Raw genomic sequence first — 22,373 nt, 5'->3', positions numbered from 1 at the left:
GATGAATGGCAATATTTAGGTTAAACCACCCCCTTGTTAACACGTATGAATGTGCAAAAGTACTTGTGTGTGAGCCAGTGGGTGAGTTAGTGTCTGTGTTGAGCTGGACATAAATGTAAAGATTGTGGCGTCCGTTTTGCCTGATTTGTGACCCAATCCTTTGCGTCCATTGATGGCCATGACAATCATGGGTGATGCTGCCCAGCTTTCCTGATTTGTAAAACCACGCAGGCAGTATTGACCGGGCAGCCCTTCTGAAACCGGTGGCAACCCTAGATCAGTCTGATGTAGCTAGTGAGAGTATCATGTGAAGAAAAATGTAAATCAAGTAAAATCTCATTGAAGTAAGACATTTTATAAATAACATCAATTAAAACGATTACATTTTCTGAAGTAATCAAGCTATTCTTCATACCCTCAACACAGGCAGTTTTTGAACGAAATTTAGATCAAATACATCATCTTGGCCAGAGCTGTGTCTCCTAAAATACACCATAGACTTCACTGTGTGACATAATCATTTTAATTTTATCTGACCCTCAGACATTATCCTTCTTGTAATAAGTTGGACAGCATTGATTTCAGTTAAGGAAGCACAGACAACTCTAACAAATAGCCTGAATATAGAGATTATTGATTAAACACTTACTTAGTGAACAAAGCTTTAATGTCCACATGAAAGAACACAACACTTCACAAATTGTCCTCTATGATCAAACAGCTTCTTTCAAACTCAACTCATATCTGTTGTTAAATTGAGAAAAGCCAGTTGGATGACTGGTGAAACGTGTTTTTGACTTATTTCTACAAATATCAACACATGTCCTCCTCCTCCTCTTTGTGCCTCAAAATATACCAGTAATTCATAGACCCCAATGTCACTTAAACTGCAGAATATGCACAGCACACAATTTCTCTTGTATTTGTTTTGTGAAAATCTAGACAGTCCTATATAAAATACAAAGTGCCCTGTGTTTATAAATTAAACAGCTTCCACGTGTATTTTGTACTGGGTAGTGAACTTCTACAAGAATATTATTACTATTATGCAACTTTTGTCAGTCTCCAATAGCCTCTGTTAGCCTTATCAGATCTTTGCTAAATACACTTAAGAAACCCTGCTCTCTAGATATGCTGTGTAAGAAATGACATTCATTTTTGTATCACTCAGTGGCAGTGTATTTGGTGCAACTTGTGCCATTAGCCTGCTAGACAGACTAATGAGCGGCCATCAGCAAATGAACTTGTACTGTAGTTGAACTCTTTGCAGCACATCCACAGTTGGTGGAAGTACACTTTTATATTTAGATGCTAGAGCAAACCTCCCAACTGTCCCGTTTTTCATGGGACAGTCCAGATTGATACTGAAATTGTTCCTTTCTCTTTGATCTTCTGCACTTTACAGACAGAAAAAAGATACAAAGTTTCTAAAATGTAATTGGCTTTTGGCAGAGAGCCCAGAATATGTGGCAGATGCACTTAGATTTGTTTCAATATAAGGTAACTATTGTAACAATTTAAGATAAGCAGGTCTCTTGGGGAAACTGACATGCAGTTTAAAGAGCAATTCACCTTCATTAGCATAATTGTAATAAGATATAAAAACCACAGAATGTGTTCAAACTTTCAAATTTTGTAAAATGAACATGGTAATTATGGGGTGTGGCTACAAAAATGGCATGGTAAAATATTCTCTGCTCTGCACTCAGCAAATCTTTTTGTCCCCCTTTCTGTTTCCAAAATGTAAGCCAACAAGAAGTGCGTGACAAATTCATAGTCGAGGTACCGGCAGGGATTAAGAGAAGATGTAGACAAAGTCAGGAGAAGAGTTCAAAGGCAGGTGGCAGGAGTCATAGTCAAGGGACGGGCAGAAGTCAAAACCGGGATAACAGGAAACAGAAGTAACACTTGGGCAGGAACAGATAAACTGAAGCCTGCTTGGGCACTTCTAAAATGGTGGACTGGCCTTTTAAAGATTACTTGGTGCCAAAATTCAAAGGTCAGTGCACCTTGGTGACGTCATGATGCTCAGCGTCATAATGCAGGCGTCAAGACTATCTGCGTCAAATGCCAGCGCCACTAGGGCGGGAACCCGGAAGTGCGCGCCTGCACAACGACATACAAAGAGAGACGCTACGGGAGGTAAGGGACAGCAACGATCTCCCGGTGCGTCACTGTTTGTTAGAACTGTGTGAAAAAAATAAATGGGGGAATTGCTTACAAAATAGCACTTATTTAAGTAAATGTTCCTTATAGTTCACTTCCCTTATTCAAAGATACAGGGATTTATAACTAATGAAAATCCATGGAATAAAATGCACAGACAGGCTATGAGGCAGTACGGGGAAGGATGGTTCACTTTTATTTTCAGCCTGTAGTCTTATTTAAAAAGCTACTGGCCTTCTATATCGAGCGAAGGCTGTAACCTATTATTAACACTGTTAAAAACACCTTTCTACTAGTGGGCACATCAGGAATCATGGGTAAAGGCTTATAATTTGACTTACTAAAGGTGGCCAAACACAAGCTGCCAACTTGGTTCTTCCAGATCCATTTGGTAACCTATTGACCCTTGGAAGCCACTGATGGGCCTGCTTGACAGATATCTGGATGAAAATCGCCTAGATGTCATTCATTGAAAGCTGATCCTTCTATAATGATATGCAATTAGTCCATTGTACTCAGCATTTGAGGGGAAAGAGCATGACCTACTGGACTGATTTAACTTCTTAAAGTGGGGTATTATGTGGGGTTATGTGAACCAGTACTCCCAAGAGGGTACACCAATGAATAATATAGAGAATGCTTTATTAATATTCATTAGATCTTTAGTTTATCTAAGAGGTTGCAAAGCCTTCGTAGGCTATATAATTAAAGCTAAAACGTTTGCAGAGGTCTAGTAACCCAAAGCAATCAACCAGCATTTAGCATTTAATTGGTAGATAGTATGCAAGAATCTGATTGTTTGCTGAGGGTTACTAGACCTGGGCAAACAATGTTCTTATATTACTCTATATAGTGAAAAATGCAGATGTATAGTCTATTTATTTATTTATAAATACTAAAAAGAAATAGCTTATCTTTTCCACACTTACAGTATATTTACTAGACTTTCTGTCCACAGATGTTAATGAAGGTTGAATAACTCTTGTGATTGCACTTTTATATTTGCATGCTGATTTTACACCAAAGGAGAAGTTTAGGATAAAATATGGCAACTTTATGTACATACTGTAGGTTGATTGATTTAAATTAATTCTACTGAAATCACAGAATTGAGTTGTAATATAATGGGTGATCCAATGTCATGATCCAATATAATCCCTTCAGTTACTGTTTACAAATTACAATGAAACATAAACATAATTAGTCTGATGATTTCAGGAACCTGGTAATGGTCAGTGATGACTCAATAGTTGAGCTGAGTTCTATAGTGGAGATTAGACTAGAATAGTTCCAGTAATCACCAAAATGACGTATGTGGGTCAGAAAAGGGCACCTAACTGGGAAGAACAGCAAAGTAATGCTTGCTCCACAGAAATCCCTGTGTGTCAGAGAAGTGAAATTCAGGTGAAAAAAAGGAATTGCATAATCTCGTAAATGTCAAGAGTAAGCCTTCTCCTGACAGAGAAGGCACAAGCACCTATAATCAAAAAAAAAATTATTATTAGCAATTAATTATAGAGAGCAATATTCTCATACCAAGTCTACAGTGGTTCTCTAGGCAAAGAAACCCTGGGGCTTCCATTGCTCTTATCTTTTGGCTTAAACATATCTCCCTGAAAACAAAAACTTTTCAAGCAAATCACATTGATTTATCATCTTACTTCCTGCAATATGTAACTTTCATTCATTAAAAGCTGACAATGACCAATTACCTTTGACTGGAGGTGGCACTCTATGAATGTCCACCCAGAATGTCTATGCTAAAGAAGCAATGGCAACTCCAACTTTATATTTCATCCACATATACTCAGAAGTAATATGCCAAAAATATGCCAATAATACACTACATATAGCTTTTTTTAATATTTTAATTTTAATTTGCAAAAGTGAAATTAATTAGGAATATTTCTATGCATACCTGAGTGGAATTCTGACAACGCATTTAATCTTTCAGAAGCATTTCAGAAGGGCCTTAAAAATATTGTGCTCTGGCTCCAGACACTTCTACTTCAGTCTCTGTAAGTCAGGAATGAATAGTGTTCTCACTTTTTCATGAACACATAGAATATATTTATAATATTGTATATGTAATATAATATATTGTAATACATTTACAACCATTTCAATATTGGCAGCACATTTCAGTTTCTAGAGCTATTCTGCTGCAACACCATTGAAGAATTGAATTTTTGCTGCAAACCATTTTCTGAAAAATCTTCCAGAAATGGCAGATCTAACATAAAGTAAGGGAATTAGAATTAACTTCATTTCTTACAGTTAGATATGCAGACTGCCTTTACCCTTGATGAGACTATGGGGCAGATTTACTAAAAAGCGAAGTGGCCGTCCCTAGCGAAAATTTTGCCAGAAATTACTAACAGGTGTAGAGGACAATTCGCTAACAAAAGAGACCATGGCTAGTGTCGTTTCACGCCTTATCGTCAGGGGAATTTTACGGTCAGGTGAACGATTGTTAATCTGCAAATTTTACAGAATATTACCTCTTTAGCCAGAGTTTCCTTTGCCACCTAATAGCTAGCGAACTGATAAGATGAAGCTACATCCTCCACAATCTTATGTCAGCGACATCATTTCCTGTATGCTTAAAAGTTCTAAAAAATGCTGGCGTTTTTCCATATTTCAAAGCGGGATTGCCTTCAAAAGTTCGAACTATTAAACATCATTGTGTTAACATTTTTTTCCCAACCATTTGAGGGGCATGCCACATTTGTTTTAGGGTGGCCGCATGGCATTAAAGGGTCTCGTTTGTCTTTATTTAGCTTCCTTGGACATGTGTAATAATAAGTGGCCACTTCAAGCATTTGCACCAACATCTTTAATAAAGATGTCTATACGGCCTATATGTACCCAACCTATTTAAATTGACTTAAGTATAAGAGTACTAACGAAGTTTCACTAGACAGAATTGAACGCTAGCACTTCTCCAGGGCTTGGCTACAGAGACGGAACTTTGCATTTTAGTGAATTTACACCTTGCAAAGTGGCATAAAGTGTGGCAGAGCCTTTGCTGGTGATAATTCGTCCTTTAGTGAATTTGCCCCTAAGGTGGATATTTGGAGAAGGAACTTATGGGTTATAACCGTATCTGTAGCACACAAAATAAGTCGGTAACAGGAAGGACCGTCAATGTATTGTTCTGTCTTAAAAGAGGTATTGATTCATGGGCCATTACTTGGCACTGGGTAAGGGCCCCATCTATGCAATGCAGTTTTGGTCAACAGTGCCTAAAAGAGATATTAATAAATGTTCAAAAAACAAGCAACTTAGTTAATAAAGGCTATCAATGATAGGCTGGTCACTGGAGAAGAGAGGGTTAAAAGAGCTGGATGCTTGCCACTCTGCGTGGATATTACCAATTGACGGACACGTGTCTTTTTACAACCTAATCAACTGCTGTATATAACAGTATATGCAAACAGAGAGAAACTGCCTCAACTAATTGAAGAATTATTTGCAAGGCAATAAAACAATTTACCCATTCTTTCAAATGTATTAGCAATTTTCTGTAGGCATTATTTTCAAGCATATATGAAAATGGATTTATTTCTGGCACTGTATAAAATAAAATACAAGTCTATTCATACAGCGTATACTCGACTAAGGATCAAAGAACACGCTTTCCAACCTTTAAAAACACACAGTGGCAAACATCCAACTCTTTTAATTGTCACTTATCTTCGATGTTCCTGTAGCCGAACAAATTTCCATTCATGCTGGGCCAATTTCTGAAGTTAGCAAAACAGTTGGACGTTTGAAATATTATGTAATCATATACACTTAATTTGTCTGAAAACCTGAGCAAATAAAATATAAATACTGCATGGGGGGGTGTGTAATTTTTTTTCTCTATGTATAAAATGCTGCTGCTGCAAAAACTATTTGTCACTAAAGATGTAGTTGCAGTGTGTGCTATAGGTTTCTGTAAATAAAACACTGCTCTCTGTACTCAGCATGTTCAGCTACTTGCATTCAGACGCACGGCTATGCACAGTTATGGCGCAGATACAGAAAAGGTTAAAGCAGACCTTGTCTACGCCTTACTTTGGGGAAAATTTACTTACCCCCGAAATTGCGACAGCTTCGCTCACATCGCCAGATGAAAATTCAACAGGACAACGCTAATTCACTAAAATGCGAAGTTGCATCCAGGGCGCCAAACGATGGCAAAGTTTCACTAGCATTAATTCGGCAAGCAAAGTGAAGTTGCGCTAGTGTTGGCTATTTTGCATACGGCGGGAAGTTAAATTTCAATGGATGTATATGTTACAGCAAATACATTACACTACACAAGCCCAGGGAACCTTGATTAAAGAAAATGGAGTTGTTATATTGCCCTACACATGAGCCCAGTGTATAGTTGATGTGCCATATGTAAGGAAATTTAGGGGGGAAGCTGGGTACCCTTAAAAAAAATGACGATCTTTTACAGCCTATCACCCTGACAAACTGAAAAGTTGCCAGCGTTTTTCTTTTTGAGGAATTCCTATCTACACTATTGAACTCCTATGTACAGTATTGCACTTCGCCTGATCTGAGACCAGACGAAGGCAAGTCTGGCGCAAGAGGTAATGTTCATTAAAATCCGCATCTTAGTGAATTTGCGTAGTTATGTCCATTCGCCAGAGCAAAAATTTGCTAGTGCGAAGTGTCGCTAGAGTCTATATCCTTTGCTAGCGAAGTTACGCCAGCGCACATTAGTTAGTCACTGAAGTTCCGAAATGACGCCATGTTGATGGATTTTCGCCAGCGTTAGTCACTTCGCCCTTTAGTAAATTTGCCCCATTGACTTTCAGCATTTATCCAATATGTCTTGTGCACCAGCTGGTACTATTGGACGTCACTGTTTTACCAGAAATAATATAGCTTGCAATTTTCACTACAGAGAACAGGAAACTGTGCTAGCAATCTACAGGAAATAGCTCTATATTGATGATGATTTCAATGTCCAGCAGGGAAATGAAAAATGTAGTTGGAATGAGCTGGTTTTAGTATAATACTTACTAGACATCCTTGGCTAATTGCTGTTTTAGAGCTTTTGTGGAAGTGAAATTGTTTCCTAAATCTCCCACAATATGTACAAATTCAGTCACATGATATATTAGGCTTTATTATTGCAAGACACATAACAACTGGGCTCCCAATCGAGTATCACTGTGTTATATAATATTTGATACATATACAGGTATGGGACTTGTTATCTAGAATGCTTGGGACCTGGGGTTTTCCAGATGATTTGGAAATCTTTCCGTAATTTGGATCTTCATAATTTAATTACTAGAAAATCATTTAAACATTAAATAACCAATAATCTTAGTTTGGATCAAGTACCATGTACTGTTTTATGAAACAGAAAATAATTTTAGGAAATATGAATGATTTGGATAAAATAGGGTCTATGGGAGATGGCTTTTCCATAATTTGGAGCTTTCTGGATAACAGGTTTCCAGGTTAACAGACCCCATACCTGTACCTCTGAAATATAAATATTTGTTGAAATCAGAAGTGATTTTCTGACCCATTATATTAGTGGAAACATTGTAAAAATGTTTTTATTTTTCAGTCTATTGCACTGATATATTCTGAAATAAATTGACTGTCAAACAGATTAATAATGCTATATTTTTTACCCCTATACTACCCAGCCTTATTTTGTGCAGGTATTTTTTATTATTCTTTATTATTTTTCAGAGAAGCATATGCTGGGCCTCAATGCCTCACTGATCAAACAGTTGTCATCAACATTAAAGATACCTCCATTGCTCTGCTGTACAACACCCTGGTTCAAGCTTTTCCATATTGTTTTATTCCTTAACGCTAATAAATACTGATCCATTCTATTGGAATTTCGCCTATAAGTAAAAATACAGGTCCTGATGATGTAGGAATTGGTTTCAGAAGCTACAGGCTAATGACATACCAGGCTTTGCCTGCAATTGATAACTTTCACATTTCTGCAGCAAAATCTACTACCCAGAAAACTAAACGGCCTGGAGTTCCATTGACCTTAGGGTGGAGTTTTCATTGTGATGGCCCTTACCCTAAACCAGATTGTGCCCTTGACAGCTCAAAGTTGTACAGCAAGCTAGTAGCACATTACTATTACTGATCAATAATGTTATCCTAGCGTTTGAGCTGGAACAATAAAGATCTTATCTATAACGCAGCATAAAATTGATATTAGGCCCATTGTTATTGGTGTGAATGTAGCCATCATTCCAGTCTAATCTGTAACCTGTAACCCATAACTATGAGACTTGTGACAGTCTTATCTGTGCCCAATCAATATATTGCGTCTATGAGAAGTGAAGAGTCACTGGATAATTATTGGAAACAATGATTGCACTTTGCAAGACATTGCAATACTGATGTGAATAGTGTTGACTCATGAGTTACATCATTGTGTACACACCAGTCTTTATAGATGTATGGCACAGTGATTCATTCTGAGCTTACAGTAAATTGAGGGTGGGAACTATGTCCAAAATCCCAGCTGAAGATTTAATGCTCCAGCCATCATGCTTAATTCCTTCCTCGGCATTTAAAGCATTTCATGCATAGAGATGTTTTGAAATTCTACACATTTCAGTGCTGTCCTGGCCTTTGGCAAAAAAATTCCATAAAACAATTCAAAAAATGCATAATGCAGAGTTGGGATCCTTCACAACGTTTTATTCATATTTGATTCGTTCTGCAACATTTGCCATTTTATATGAAGGACTAACAAGTGACTGGCCCTTATGTGTCAGCATGAGCGTTACTATATGAACACATTATCTATACTGTATCATAAATACATGTTAGAGTCATAGGGGCAAATTTACTAAAGGGTGAAGTGGCTAACGCTAGCGAAAATTCGCCAGCGTGACGTCATTTTGTTACTTTGCCGATTTACTAACGGGTGCTGGTGTAAATTCACTAGCGAAGTGGACCTACTCTAGTGCTACTTCGCACCCTTACGCCAGACGAAGGGACGTAATTACGCTAATTCACTAACTTGCGGATTTTACTGAACGTTGCCTCTTGCGCCAGACTTGCCTTTTCCACCTCAGACCAGGCAAAGTGCAATAGAGTACATAGGGCTTGCTTCAAAAAAAAATCCCAAAAAACGTTGGCGTCTTTTCCTTTTTTAAGGGTGATAGGCTGAAAAAGATCGTAAATTTTTTTGGGGGTACCCTTCTTACCCCCTACTTTTCCTTTAGGCACCTAAACTATACAGTGGGCACACGTATAGGGCAAAATAACAACTCTTTTATTTTATGAAGGTTTCCCAGGCTTGTGTAGTGTAATGTATTTGCTGCTACATATACGTTCGTTGTACTTTAACTTGGCGCCATATGCAAATTAGGCATCGCTAGCGTAACGTTGCTTTGCTTGACGAATTAACGATATCGCAACTTCGCTACCTTTCGCCTCCCTGAGCGCAACTTCGGATTTTAGTGAATTAGTGTCGTCCTGGCAAAGTGCGGCGAAGCCAACGCTGGCGCAACTTCGAAGGTAAGTAAATTTGCCCCATAGGGTGAAACATATCCTCATTATAATCTACATATTTAGTAGAGAATCCATTGTGTAACTGACCTATTGGTAGATCTTACTTTCAACCCAAGTTTGTAGTATTTTATGGTGGATTTGTGTATATGAATGTATGAATATTTTTTCAACTTAAGCTGGCCATAGATGCAAAGATTCGATCGTTTGAATCCTCAAACAACTTCCACATCTCCCAACCTGCCACTAACCATTCAGATCAAATAAAGTAGTACAAGAACAGATCAGCCAATTTTCTGTCCCTGACAGCTGATAGAATTCTTTTAACCTGTCCGATCGACCAAATGACCAATCTCCGCTGGACGAAAAATGTCGGGACTCTCCACACACACGGTCTGAAAATCGTACCAATCCTCGATTCGTACGATCGGATCTTTGCGTCTATGGCCAGCTTTAGTTTCAAAGTCATTTGAGCTCAATTGCCATTTGCAAAGTGAAATTTCAGGTGCAAGTTGCCATGTTTTTTACTCACAATACAGCATTATTTCCCATAATTCCAGCATAATAGTGACCATGAGGCAGCAATAAAATGTTCATCGGGTGCAATTGTTGGTGTCATTATTTCTCACACTCACATTATTTATCATAATCCGAATTTTTTGGAGTATTTAAATAAAAAAGTCCAACCAAACTAGAATCCCAGATTGGACCTTATTTATTATTAAAAAAAAGCACAATTGAATCGGATTGGGGGCAAACAAGAAAAATCTAGCAAAAATGTAAATCATACGATTTTTTTCCCCTAATTTTTCAGGCTTTTTCATGAAAAGCCCTGATTTTTTGAATTTTTGCATGAAAAGTCTGAAATAGTCAGATTTTCAGGATAATTCCAGCGCAGACCACAGAAACTTCCGAATAGGATAGGAACCTTTCCCATTGACTTATATACAACCCCAGTAGGTCTAAGATGCTGGATTTTCAGATTGAAAGGGATGTAAAGACTGGAAATTGTTGTTTGTCTCTCTTTTACCATCATTGCATTGTCATTGTGATTATAACTCCCACACATACATCAAGATGTTGATTTTTATTATTTGCAATATCATGGAGATTTGATACTGATTTTGTATATTAGTGGAAGTAAATATCTCAGCCCTAACCCAGGGTTGTAGATATAAATATTCAAAGCAATGAAAAAATAACATGTTTATAACATATCTAAAATCAGCTTTAACGTGGGATTATTTTAGTCCAATATTCATGATATTCATGGAAAAAGCATATCCACATACAGACATTAGGGTTCCAGCTGGCCAGTATTTTTCACGAGGCTGTCAATAAAAATAATACTTGAAGTCAATGGGCAGAATATACAGTATGTATATAATATAGACAGTGCATAGTGACCCCATGTTACATAGCCTTGTAATGATAGTGATATATCTGCACAACATACTGATATTGAGAAAAATGCAGAAAACAGAAAATAATTAAAAAATTGGCAATTTAAGAGCCTATTGTTTTATTAAGTATATTGGATACTTTTAGTGAAAGTCTTCGTACTGTACAGCATGTTCCTAAAATTTTTAAATTGGGCCAAGGGAAATAATATATATCTGTCTGATAAATTATTTTCTGGACATTTCATTTCAAAGTGAGACAAGAAGCATAAACATATCTTCCTGTGCAATTAACTTTTCTTTCTGAATAATCTAGTCAGGATTGCCATTTCTATTTGCATATTTTAAATCAATTAAGCAATAAAAGAACAACTTGTACAATGAGTCACTTCAACCACTAAATGTATTTTCTACAATAAACTTCATATGACCCTATAATAATGCACACATTCAGGTGTTAGCAAACACACAGTAAGCACAACTACAGCACAGCACCTTTCTCAAAGTGCACATAAATAATGCCGGTGGGACGAATACATTTTAAAAAAATATCCTAAAAGGGGTACATGCACATAAATCTATGGAGTCTGCAGAAACTGACATATAGCAGCCCAGGCGGCTTACTATAATTTATTTTACAGATCTTCAATCGCTATCGAAAAAATGAATGGGGTAGGACTTGAAGCAAGTCGCCAGAGTGCAGCGATATATTGTTTGGCAATAATAAATAATTTGCCTGCACTGTGAAAAGGTCATTTTGTACTAACTGTATATACATCTACAGTATATAAATAAGATGCTGTATAGCCAAAAGGGCAGCCATTCAAGTTGAAAAGTGCAATACACCATTTACATAGTAGACAATCTGTATAACACAATGGGGCAGATTTGCTTAGGTGCAAATTCTCACCTAGGAGGGCTTCGCCACACTTTGCGCAACTTCGTCAGTCATTAATTCACAGTGCATACGCTTATTCAACGAGAAATTACGTCTCAGGCGTCGAACAATGGCAAAATTTAGCCAGCGAAAATTTGTCAGCATATTAAACTTTTGCAAGCGTTACTTGCTGCCTAACGCAACTTCGTTAACACACTAACGCTTAGGTCAATTTGAATAGAGCGGGTACATATAGGTCATATATATGTCTTTATTAGTGATGTTGGGTAAATTGCTTGAAGTGGCCACTTATTATTAAAAATGTCTAAGGAAGCAAAACAAAGCCAAAAGAGATCCTCTAATGCCCACCTTAAAACAAATGTGGCATGACTCTCAAATGGTTAAAAAAAATTATTAAAAAAAATATATTTACCAGTTACAACTTTAAAACACAATCGCACTTTAAAATATGAAAATTATGTCTTTTTTTCTTATGACATGTCGGCATACAGGATATGATGTCACTGAAATAAGATTGAGGAGGATGTAGCTTAATCCTATCAGTTCGCAAATCAGACTCTGGTGAAAGGGGTAACGTACTGGAAAAATTCACACTCTAGTGAATTCACCGACAATTCGTCTGGTGAAAGGGTGTGAAACTTCGTTGGGGCTGAGCTCTTTCGCTAGCGAATTGTCCTCTATGTCTATTAGTAAATTGCGATGTCCCTGGGGTTTGTCTTTTTGGCGAATTTTCGCTAGTTATGGCTAAATTTCTCCCAATGTGTTTAGTGCTTAACAAGGGTAAAAATCAGGGGTCAAATGTAATTCATATATTTCTACAGAACTATAAAATGAAAATCACACACATAGGGGCCGATTCACTAAGCTCGAGTGAAGGATTCGAATGAAAAAAATTCGAATTTCGAAGTATTTTTTGGGTACTTCGACCATCGAATTGGTTAAATTCGTTCGAATACGAAAGAAATCGAACGAAAAATCGTTCGACTATTCGACCATTCGATAGTCGAAGTACTTTCCCTTTAAAAAAAACTTCGACCCCCTACTTCGGCAGATAAAACCTACCGAAGTCAATGTTAGCCTATGGGGAAGGTCCCCATAGGTTTGCTAACCTTTTTTTGATCGAAGGATTTTCCTTCGATCGTTGGATTAAAATCCTTTGAATCGAAGGATTTAATCGTTCGATCGAACGAAAAATCCTTCGATCGATCGAACGAACGTTTAGCGCTAAATCCTTCGACTTCGATATTCGAAGTCGAAGGATTTCAATTCGAGGGTCGAATTCCGAAGTATTTTTAACTTCGAAATTCGACCCTTAGTGAATCTGCCCCATACAGTCTAATATAGAAAAAGTTTCTTTGTAGTTCATATCACTGTACAAGACTACCCATGGTTTTGGTAATATGCTTATATAAACAGTATAAATATATATGCATGCAAAACAGATAGAAAGTGCTGTAAAATCAAGCATTAACAATAATTGCTTTTAGGCAGATGTTTTTTACAATGTGAGTTTCAACATTCAGTGAATCAAATCAGATTAAAGAACACTGAAGTAGAACTCATCCACTAATTCTGTGACACACGCCTCAAACTAAACTGCTCACCCTCAGTTGAACTTTGATTGAAAGCCATTAAAATCTGGCAAAGCTAAGGGTTTAAAAACAAAGTCTGCTTCCTGAACTGCTTCCTTGCAGTACAGCGATATATAAATGTAATAACAGATTATCCGTGAACTACGGAAACTGAGATAATCACATATGTACTTACAGCTTACATTGTAAATGATCAAAATACTGGAAATAAATACATTATTCTGAAGCAAAATGAACTTGCACTTGCAAATGCCAACATTCAAGAAATCTTGGAGATTCAGAAGGATTTAGCAGATAAGTAGTCTCACAACAGTGAACTGTCAGGCTGTTGGTTATTAACTTGTTTTGCAAAAAAAAACCCCAATACAAATAAAATATATATGTGTGTGTATTCTGTACAACCATGTGTAAAACAAATAAGTCAAATGATAGTTTGCATGTTATCAAAAGCTGTATACAGGCTGTGAAAGACTTAATTTCAGATAATTCACATTATGATGACCCTACCAGGGAGTTTGTGATATCCTTATTGGAATTTACTCTTTATCAAAATTATTTTACATTTGAGTAAATGCCCTGGGACCTTCATAGGTTCATAGCTTGGTCATATCACTGTTTTCATGGCAGTATTTGAGGATAAGCATATTTATGGGAACCAACTTTTTATCATATATTAAGGGGCCCATTTACTTAGCTCGAGTGAAGGAATAGAGGAAAAAAACTTCGAATTTCGAATGTTTTTTTTTGGCTACTTCGACCATTGAATGGGCTACTTCGACCACGACTTCAAATCTAACAATTCAAACTAAAAATCGTTCGACTATTCGATAGTCAAAGTAATGTCTCTTTAAGAAAAAACTTCGACCCCCTAGTTCGCCACCTAAAAGCTACCGAGGTCAATGTTAGCCTATGGGGAAGGTCCCCATAGGCTTCCTAAGCATTTTTTGGTCGAACAAAAATCGTTTGGTCGATGGATTAAAATCCTTTGAATCAAACGAACGAACAAATTGCGCTAAATCCTTCGATATTCAAAGTCGAAGGATTTAACTTCTACAGTCGAATATCGAGGGTTAATTAACCCTCGATATTCGACCTTAAGTAAATTTGCCCCTAAGTGACTCTGATATACTGAAATATATTGACAAAAGTGAGTTAGAAAATGCATTTTTCTAACTGAATAGAATCTGGCTCTTCCACTTTAAACTTGGATTTATTATATGGCTGGTTTACTCATCAGGGTGTTTGGAAATTGTGTTTGATTAACCATTTACAGTAGGTTCCCAAAATCTGTTTACAGATAGAGTAAAAGACTGCATTAAATCACATATATGTCATATGGATTGTGTATACACACACCGATGGAGTATCTAGATATAACTGGCCCCACAGCAAATTATTTTTCAGGCCCCAAGGTCTGCTTCCTTACACACATACAAATACATACTGTTTATCAATATTCAGCTTTCTAAACTGAATGTTTTTTTTTCTTTTTTTATTCTTTATTTTTGTACAACATCACCTTCTTTAACAATTTAACATATATTTTGAAGTGCCAATATTGAACATCAGTGTTAAAGGGGTAGTTCACCTTTAAGGTAACTTTTAGTATATTATAGAATTGCCAATTCTAAGCAATTTCAACTGGTCTATTATTTATAGTTTTTTTTCAATTAATTTTCCCTTTTCTTTTGACTCTTTATAGCTTTCAAATGGGGGTCACTGATGCCATCTAAAAACAAATGTAAAGCTACAAATGTATTGTTATTTTTGCATTTTATTATTGATCTTTCTCTTCAGGTGCTCTACTTTTCATATTCCAGTCCCTTATTCCAATCGATGCATGGTTGTGAGGGAAATGTAGCCCTAGCAACCATATTGCTGAAATAGCATCCTGGAGAGCTTTTAAATAAAAAATAAATAACCCCAAATAATAAAAAAACGCAAACAAATTGCAAATTGTCTGAGAATATCACTCTCTACATCATACTAAACTCAAACTCAAAGGTGAACAGCCCCTTTCAGATTGACCAATGGTTTAATATTTAGTGAACAGCAATAAAGTATCTAATTTCTTTTTAAGTTCATATCCCATAAATCATATTCAGACTTTTTTTCTATTAACAGTTTTAACAGTTTAAATGTTACACACTTAAAAAAGTTTGCCATTTAAAAAAATACATTACAGTAAAAACCTGTATCTCATGCAATCCTATTTTGTGTCTTTTAAAAGGTTAATGTCATTAGAAGAGTTCATTGATATAATTTTCCAAAAGATCATGATTCAAAATGGCATGCCCTTTACAGCAGTCCTTTTTAAAGGGCATCTAAGGGAAGGGATAATAAGACAAGATATTGCGATTGATAGAGTTGGCATGCAGAGCAAAACTATAACAAACTAAATACATATAATATCTTCTCAATTTCAGAGTCTAAAAATATACTTTAGTGAGTTTATGGAGGGGTCAGGGTGTGAATGTATGTGTGCTGGGTTTCATTTGGAGGGGTTGAATCTGATGGACTTTGGTCTTTTTTCAACCCAACTTAACTATGTAATTATGTTTAGAGTAACTTAAGCAATAGCTCCACTACATACGCTGTCTTCCAAGTGATGTCTCCAGTAAACAATGAATGTTCCAGTAAATGTCTATGAATGAGTGGAGTCTATAGCAAACAGACAGTCTGAGTTTTCTTGAAAACGTTTCACCACTCATCTCAGAGGCTTCTTCTTCTTCTTCAACATCCTATAACAGTGAACTTATTTAGATCTGACAAGCTGTGTCTCTTTCTCTGTTTAGGGTTAGTTGTTCCAGTTTGGCATAAATGGCCTCCTTTACACCTCTTTCAAACCATATGTCTTACCTGTTGAAAATATGTATATTGCTGCCCTCAGAGAAGTGATCCCTCTTCCTTTAGATGCATATAGACTGTTGCATCTTGTCCTGAGGAATCTCTGTTGGGCCATTCACTTACTGAGCGGTGGTTTAGGCTTCCTACATATGGAATGACTATGTTGTTTTGCCTACTATGCGCTTCCCCATACATGATATGTACTGTAAGTTCCAATTTACTAGGTTTTTGTGGCATAGGTCACAGAATGAATCTGAACAGTTAGTTCAAAGGAAAAGGAAAAAAAATTCATGAACCTAAGCCAAGGTGGGGGTGTCCTAATGGTCCCTGCCAGGCACACTGTAGGAAAGGGATAGCCTGACAAAGGGAGGTGCAAACCCCCCAAAACGTTGTTCTGTACTTGGAGTGGTAAAACTAGCTAATAAAGGATTATTTGCACAGCAAGAAGCGGTGAAGTGCTTGCCTTTCCTGAGAAATTATAGCCAATCACAGCCCTGCAGTCACACAAGCAAAGACAGGCTTATGTTCCCTATCAGGTCAGCCTCGCTGCTGATTGGTTCCTGTCCTACAGTGCAGTGTGCTGAGTGCCGCCAGCTCCCTTGTACAGCCTGGGAGAGGAGTCAGTGGGAAGTGGAAAAGATGGGCGGGACTAGTAGGGTTTTTGCTGAGATTTTTTATAAATCATTCCAAAGCACTACTTAAGAGCATTCTTGCTATATTTAAAAGTTTATAATGTACTGGTACGTTCTTGTTTTTTACATGATATGTCTTTAATGTTCCTGTTTCTGGTGTTTCACCTCAGTAAACCAGGGGCAGATTCTGAACTGTTACAATTTGCTACATTAGTTGATATTATTTGGCAGCAGCATCTGTGGAATTTTAGCAACTATTGTATAAATTCTAACAACTGCCTTTAATGAAACTCAGGGATTCTGCTCAGCAGGGACTAAGATAAGAAACACATCATCTATGTATCATTTAGAACAGCTAACTAGCCCCCCTCCCAGAGCTGTTTCAGAAAGACATAAGAAGGTCAAAAACAAAACGTTAAACTTCAATATTAGCGAAGTGGTCACAAATAGAAATAAAACCGTCTTTATTTCTGGTAAACAATCTGAAATCAACTGAACCGAAAAAAAGTGTTAAATAGTAAGCACTTTATTAGCAACAGAGCAAAACAAATAGCTGAATGCGTGTCTAGGAATAGATGAATAAATTGATTACTAGCAAAAAAAGTTCATTCAGCGTACACTGCCATACAGTGAACAATAACATCTGCTGCAATTCTTAGACATAAAAATTATATTTTCCTCAAAGATTACAGAAAGGTTGAATATGTGCTTCATCATCATTTATTTACACATGACCAGAAAATTATACGATTACATTTTCATAAACAAGAGTTACTGTAATAACTTACTGCCCTGGTGGTCTAGTGGTGCTTCCCTTTTTATAGGCGAAATGGCGCCAAATTCAAAGGGTATTTAAAGGGACAAAATATATTTGCTTGTTGCACGTTATAGGATTTGTTCCTGGTGCTGTAAGCAATTGCTATTCTGATCTTGATCCTGATTTTGACTACCTGTTGTGACCCCTGCCTGTTCCTGACGATTCTGACCTCTGTATCCTGATCCTTGCCTGATGTCCGACTTCGATTCTGCTTAACCCTTCTGATTGAATTCCTGGTTTGACACTTGCCTGCCTGGCTTTGTTTGTACTCTGCCTGCCCCGACCCGGCCTGATCTGACTAAGACTCTGTCTAAAGCCTTGTACCACGACCTTCTGCCCAAAGACTTTGCTTTACAGTTGTGCCCCTTTGCTTGTTCAGAACCCTTCGCCTTGCACCTCTCGTTATAAGACCTGGCGGCATCTGAGGGCTCCTCCCGAGGCCAAAGGCGGCTGCTATAGGCAGAAGCACGAGCCGAGACCAGGGTGCTTGGCATCGGTTCTGAATTTAGGGTGCCAATCATGACAGTTACAGAATCAAACAAATATTTAAGGGTTCTGTTCACAAAGCTTACAATCTAAGGGGGTAATTTTTCAAAGTCCGATTTTATCTCAGTATTTTCTGCTACAAACTCCAATCAAATTTGCTCCGTTTTTTACCCTTATTTATTATTACATTTTCCAGAAAATTTGCTTTGCGGGAAAAAAAAATCAGATTTTCATGATTTTTTCAAAATCTTCACCCGAAAACTCTGATTTTTTTTATGCTTTTTGCCCGAAAACTTCAGGGTATTGCACGAAACCCAGTGCACATTGGGACTTCTCCCATTGACTTATATGCAACCTCGAAAGGTCTAAGATGCTGAATAAATTCTAAAAAAAAAAGTCAGATTTTATAACTAAAAAATCACAAATTTTTCGCATTCGGAGTTTAGTAAATAACCCCCTAAAAGTTTTACATACACCTATAGGTGTATCTAAGGAACACTGCTTTGGTAACAAATATGCCATTTTTTTCACAAAAAGTGCTCCATGCTCTACTGAAAACCCACATAACTAGAAAAACCTAATGCAAAGCAGGCTTTACTGTTTTTTTTCATATATAGAACTGCAATAATAAAACATGGCTAGCCCAGGATACATTTCTGATAATCTCTTAAAAATGTTATTCATGCAGACCTGGAATAGTTGGCCTGTACTATTTGACTATACTTGAGCATGAATACCTTGCTGAAAAAATTGATAATTTATCGAGCAACTAGTTACAGAATTTGGTGACATGTTGGCAGCAAGTCTTTTGCAGGGACAACCAGTAAACAACAACAACAGTAAACAGTAAACAAAACAGACTATGGGCAAAAACAAAGATGACATTGTGGTAAAGGTTTAGTAAGCAAACCAAAAATCAACATTAAAATGACTGATAAAAATTGCTGAAAAAAACAAGATGCCATGCCTACTCACTAAGAAATCTCTTTGTTCTAAAGAGAACTTGTTCTTCTTTTTGAAAAATATGTAGAGTTAATAGCCAAGTGTTCTTTGATGCCTAGTAGAGTAGAAATGTATATTCAGAGCATTCTTTGGCAGAGGCTTGCACATGTTATTGCAAAGGCTGAATTTGTAAACTATTTAGCAGCATTTAAAATAGTATTGTTACTATATTTCAAAAGTTAAAGTATAATTGCAAGAATAAAATAATGTAGGTGTTGGTCAGTTAAACATGGGTATCTTGAAGCCTATTGCTAATGACAGGAGAAAAGATAGTTAGCTTAGTTGGGTAAGAGACAAATCGGATGCTGATGAAAACATCCAGTCAAAACATCCTGTTATGTGTGGACACTGTGAGAAATTGACTATGTCCAGAACATTGTGAAGGGCAGTGTCCAAAATTAGAGAAACCATAGCTAAGAATGCAAAGAAAGATGATGGCTTATGTAGCACTACATTTTTTCTTGTTTGGAAATGAGGGCTGCACTTAATCCATAATTTTGTTGGTTTTGGCCCAAATACTGAATCCTGCCCAATAAGATTCAGCAGAATAACAGAATCCAAATCTTAACTGCATATTCAAATATAAGCAAACATGTCAACTTCAGCTGCCCAGCTATGGCTGCATCCAAATTATGCTAAAAATGTTGGAATTCAGCCAGATATTTGAACCACATCCTCAGTTTGGTGCAACCCTTATAATGAGGCAGGTTGTGCACTCTTTACTGCTAATACTGCCATTTTTTATATTACTTAGGTATGTTTCACCTTTTTCAATCTTGCCCTGTCTTTTCTTTTCCTGGTTTATGAAGTCTTGTGAACCTTTGGCAGAAGGTCAAGGTTGTATTGTATCTTAGGGCTGTAAAACATGAGGAATATGAATATCAGAGTTAAGAAATTCGTTACTGGCAGTTTGTATTTTCTGTCACCGAAGACTGATGTATAATCTCAGCATTTTCTAGAACTGGTAAATACAAATCAGCTCAAACTTCCATACTAATTAACACAATTATTGATAACCTTTACATTACATGAAAACAAGAAGTGGCAAGTAGTGAAAATTGCTAAAAGTCGTGAAAACTCTAAAGTTTCTGTCTGGGAGAATACAGAGAGATATATAATGGTTTCCCACAATGAGCATGTGGCATTTAGACAATTAGGCATGTGGTTCAGCTTACTAGTGACATCACAAGGGGCAGATTTATCGAAGATCGAAGTGAAAATTCGAATTAAAAAAATTTGAATTTCAAGCAAATTTTTGTGTACTTCGACTAGGGAGTAGTCCAAATTTAATTTTAATTTGAAAAAAAATCGAAAATTCGGATTTTGAAATTTATCATGTACTGTCTCTTTAAAAATTCGACTTAGACTATTCGCCATCTAAAACCTGCCGAATTGTTGTTTTAGCCTATAGGGGACCTCCTAGAACCTATTTAAATCAATTGGTGGTGGTGAAAAATCAAAGGTTTTTTTGGGGGGAAAAATGTTGAATCGTACGATTCGGATGCACTTTTACTTTGATTACTTTATTCGGCCAAAAAAAAAGTTAGATTTAATTTCGGTTGGTCTTTTTTAATTCGAATTTCGAAGATTTTCAAATTCGAAATTCCACTCTTGATAAATCTGCCCCTAACTGTAAGAAAAATACACTAGGAATATTAACAAAAAAACTATAAATTTTTTAGAGCCATACAGGTTTTACTTGACATATCATGCTGTGTCTTGTCCTACTCTACTGACTAGTTTGGAACTTTGGAATAAAGGAAACGAAGTTTGAGCTGTTTCAGCTGCTTGTCTGGGGGTCAAAGAAAGTGAATGAAAAATCCTCAATAAAACGATATAACTTTTTGCTCACACTTATTTAACAACATATATTAAAAAGAATATACCCTATCTGGCTGTACTGTTTCTTAGGAAATTTGTCTGGACCAAGTTAAAAAGAAAGAATAATTTGGCAAAATATTTAAGGAATTTTATTTTTACAGGCTTACATACTATTTAACTAAAACACTCTTTGGGGGGCATTAAAACAAGTCGATAAAATATGGGCCACACTTAAAATGATTGCTTTGTGTGTAGAAGTTTTCCTTTTGCATACATTTAATAGAACTTTTGCAAACCCACAAATTATTTAGCGACTGCCAGTAGACGAAAGAGTGTAAATGTTATCCTCCAGTGGGCAATGTATGTAATACCACCTGTGGGGCGAAGTGGCCGTCGTGTCACGATCGGCACCCTAAATCCAGAACCAATGCTAAGCACCCTGTTCTCGGCTCTTGCTTCCGCATTTAGCAGCCGCCTTTCACCTCGGAAGGAGCCCTCAGCTAATCAGATGCCGCCAGGTCTTATTAAAAGAGGTGCCAAGGGAAGGGTTCTGGACGAGCAAAGGGGCACGATGGTAAAGCAAAGTCTTTGGGCAGAAGGTCGCAGTACAAGGCATAGACAAAAGGCGTAGTCAATCAGGCTGGGTCGAGGAAGGCAGAGTACAAGAGTCAGACAGGTAAGGGTCAAAGCAGGAGATCAATCAGAGGGGATACGGATACAGAAGAGTCGGTTACCAGGCAGGGACATTATTCCAGAAGTCAGGATAGTCTTAGAACAGGCAGGGGTCAAAACAGGTAATCAGATCACAGAATACAGAAGCTTTAAACACCACAGAGGCACCAGGAACTCACAATGAGGAAACCTATAACGGGCAGTGAAAAAATACAAAATGTATATTTGAATTTCAACATGCCAGCGCACATGCGCCTATAAATACAGCAGAAGCGCACCGCAGAGGAGCGGCGTGGCGGGCGTCCCCGCCGAACCACTAGACCACCAGGGTGAGTCGCTAGCGAAAATTCACCAGAAATCCCATTTGCAGGGACATCGCCAATTGACAGGCGTAGAAAGAAAAAAAGAGACCATCGATTGCGTAGTTTCGCTCCCTATCGCTTCCACTTTCGAAACAGTTTCCTTCGCCTGCTTAGACCGGGCAAACTGATAAAATGCTACGTTCTCCAAAATGTAATATCAGTGACATCAAAT

The sequence above is a fragment of the Xenopus laevis genome, chromosome 9_10S, assembly GCF_017654675.1.
Source record: "Xenopus laevis strain J_2021 chromosome 9_10S, Xenopus_laevis_v10.1, whole genome shotgun sequence".
NCBI classification, from domain to species: domain Eukaryota; kingdom Metazoa; phylum Chordata; class Amphibia; order Anura; family Pipidae; genus Xenopus; species Xenopus laevis.
The sequence above is the reverse complement of the archived record's forward strand: the minus strand, read 5'-3'. Positions refer to the sequence as shown.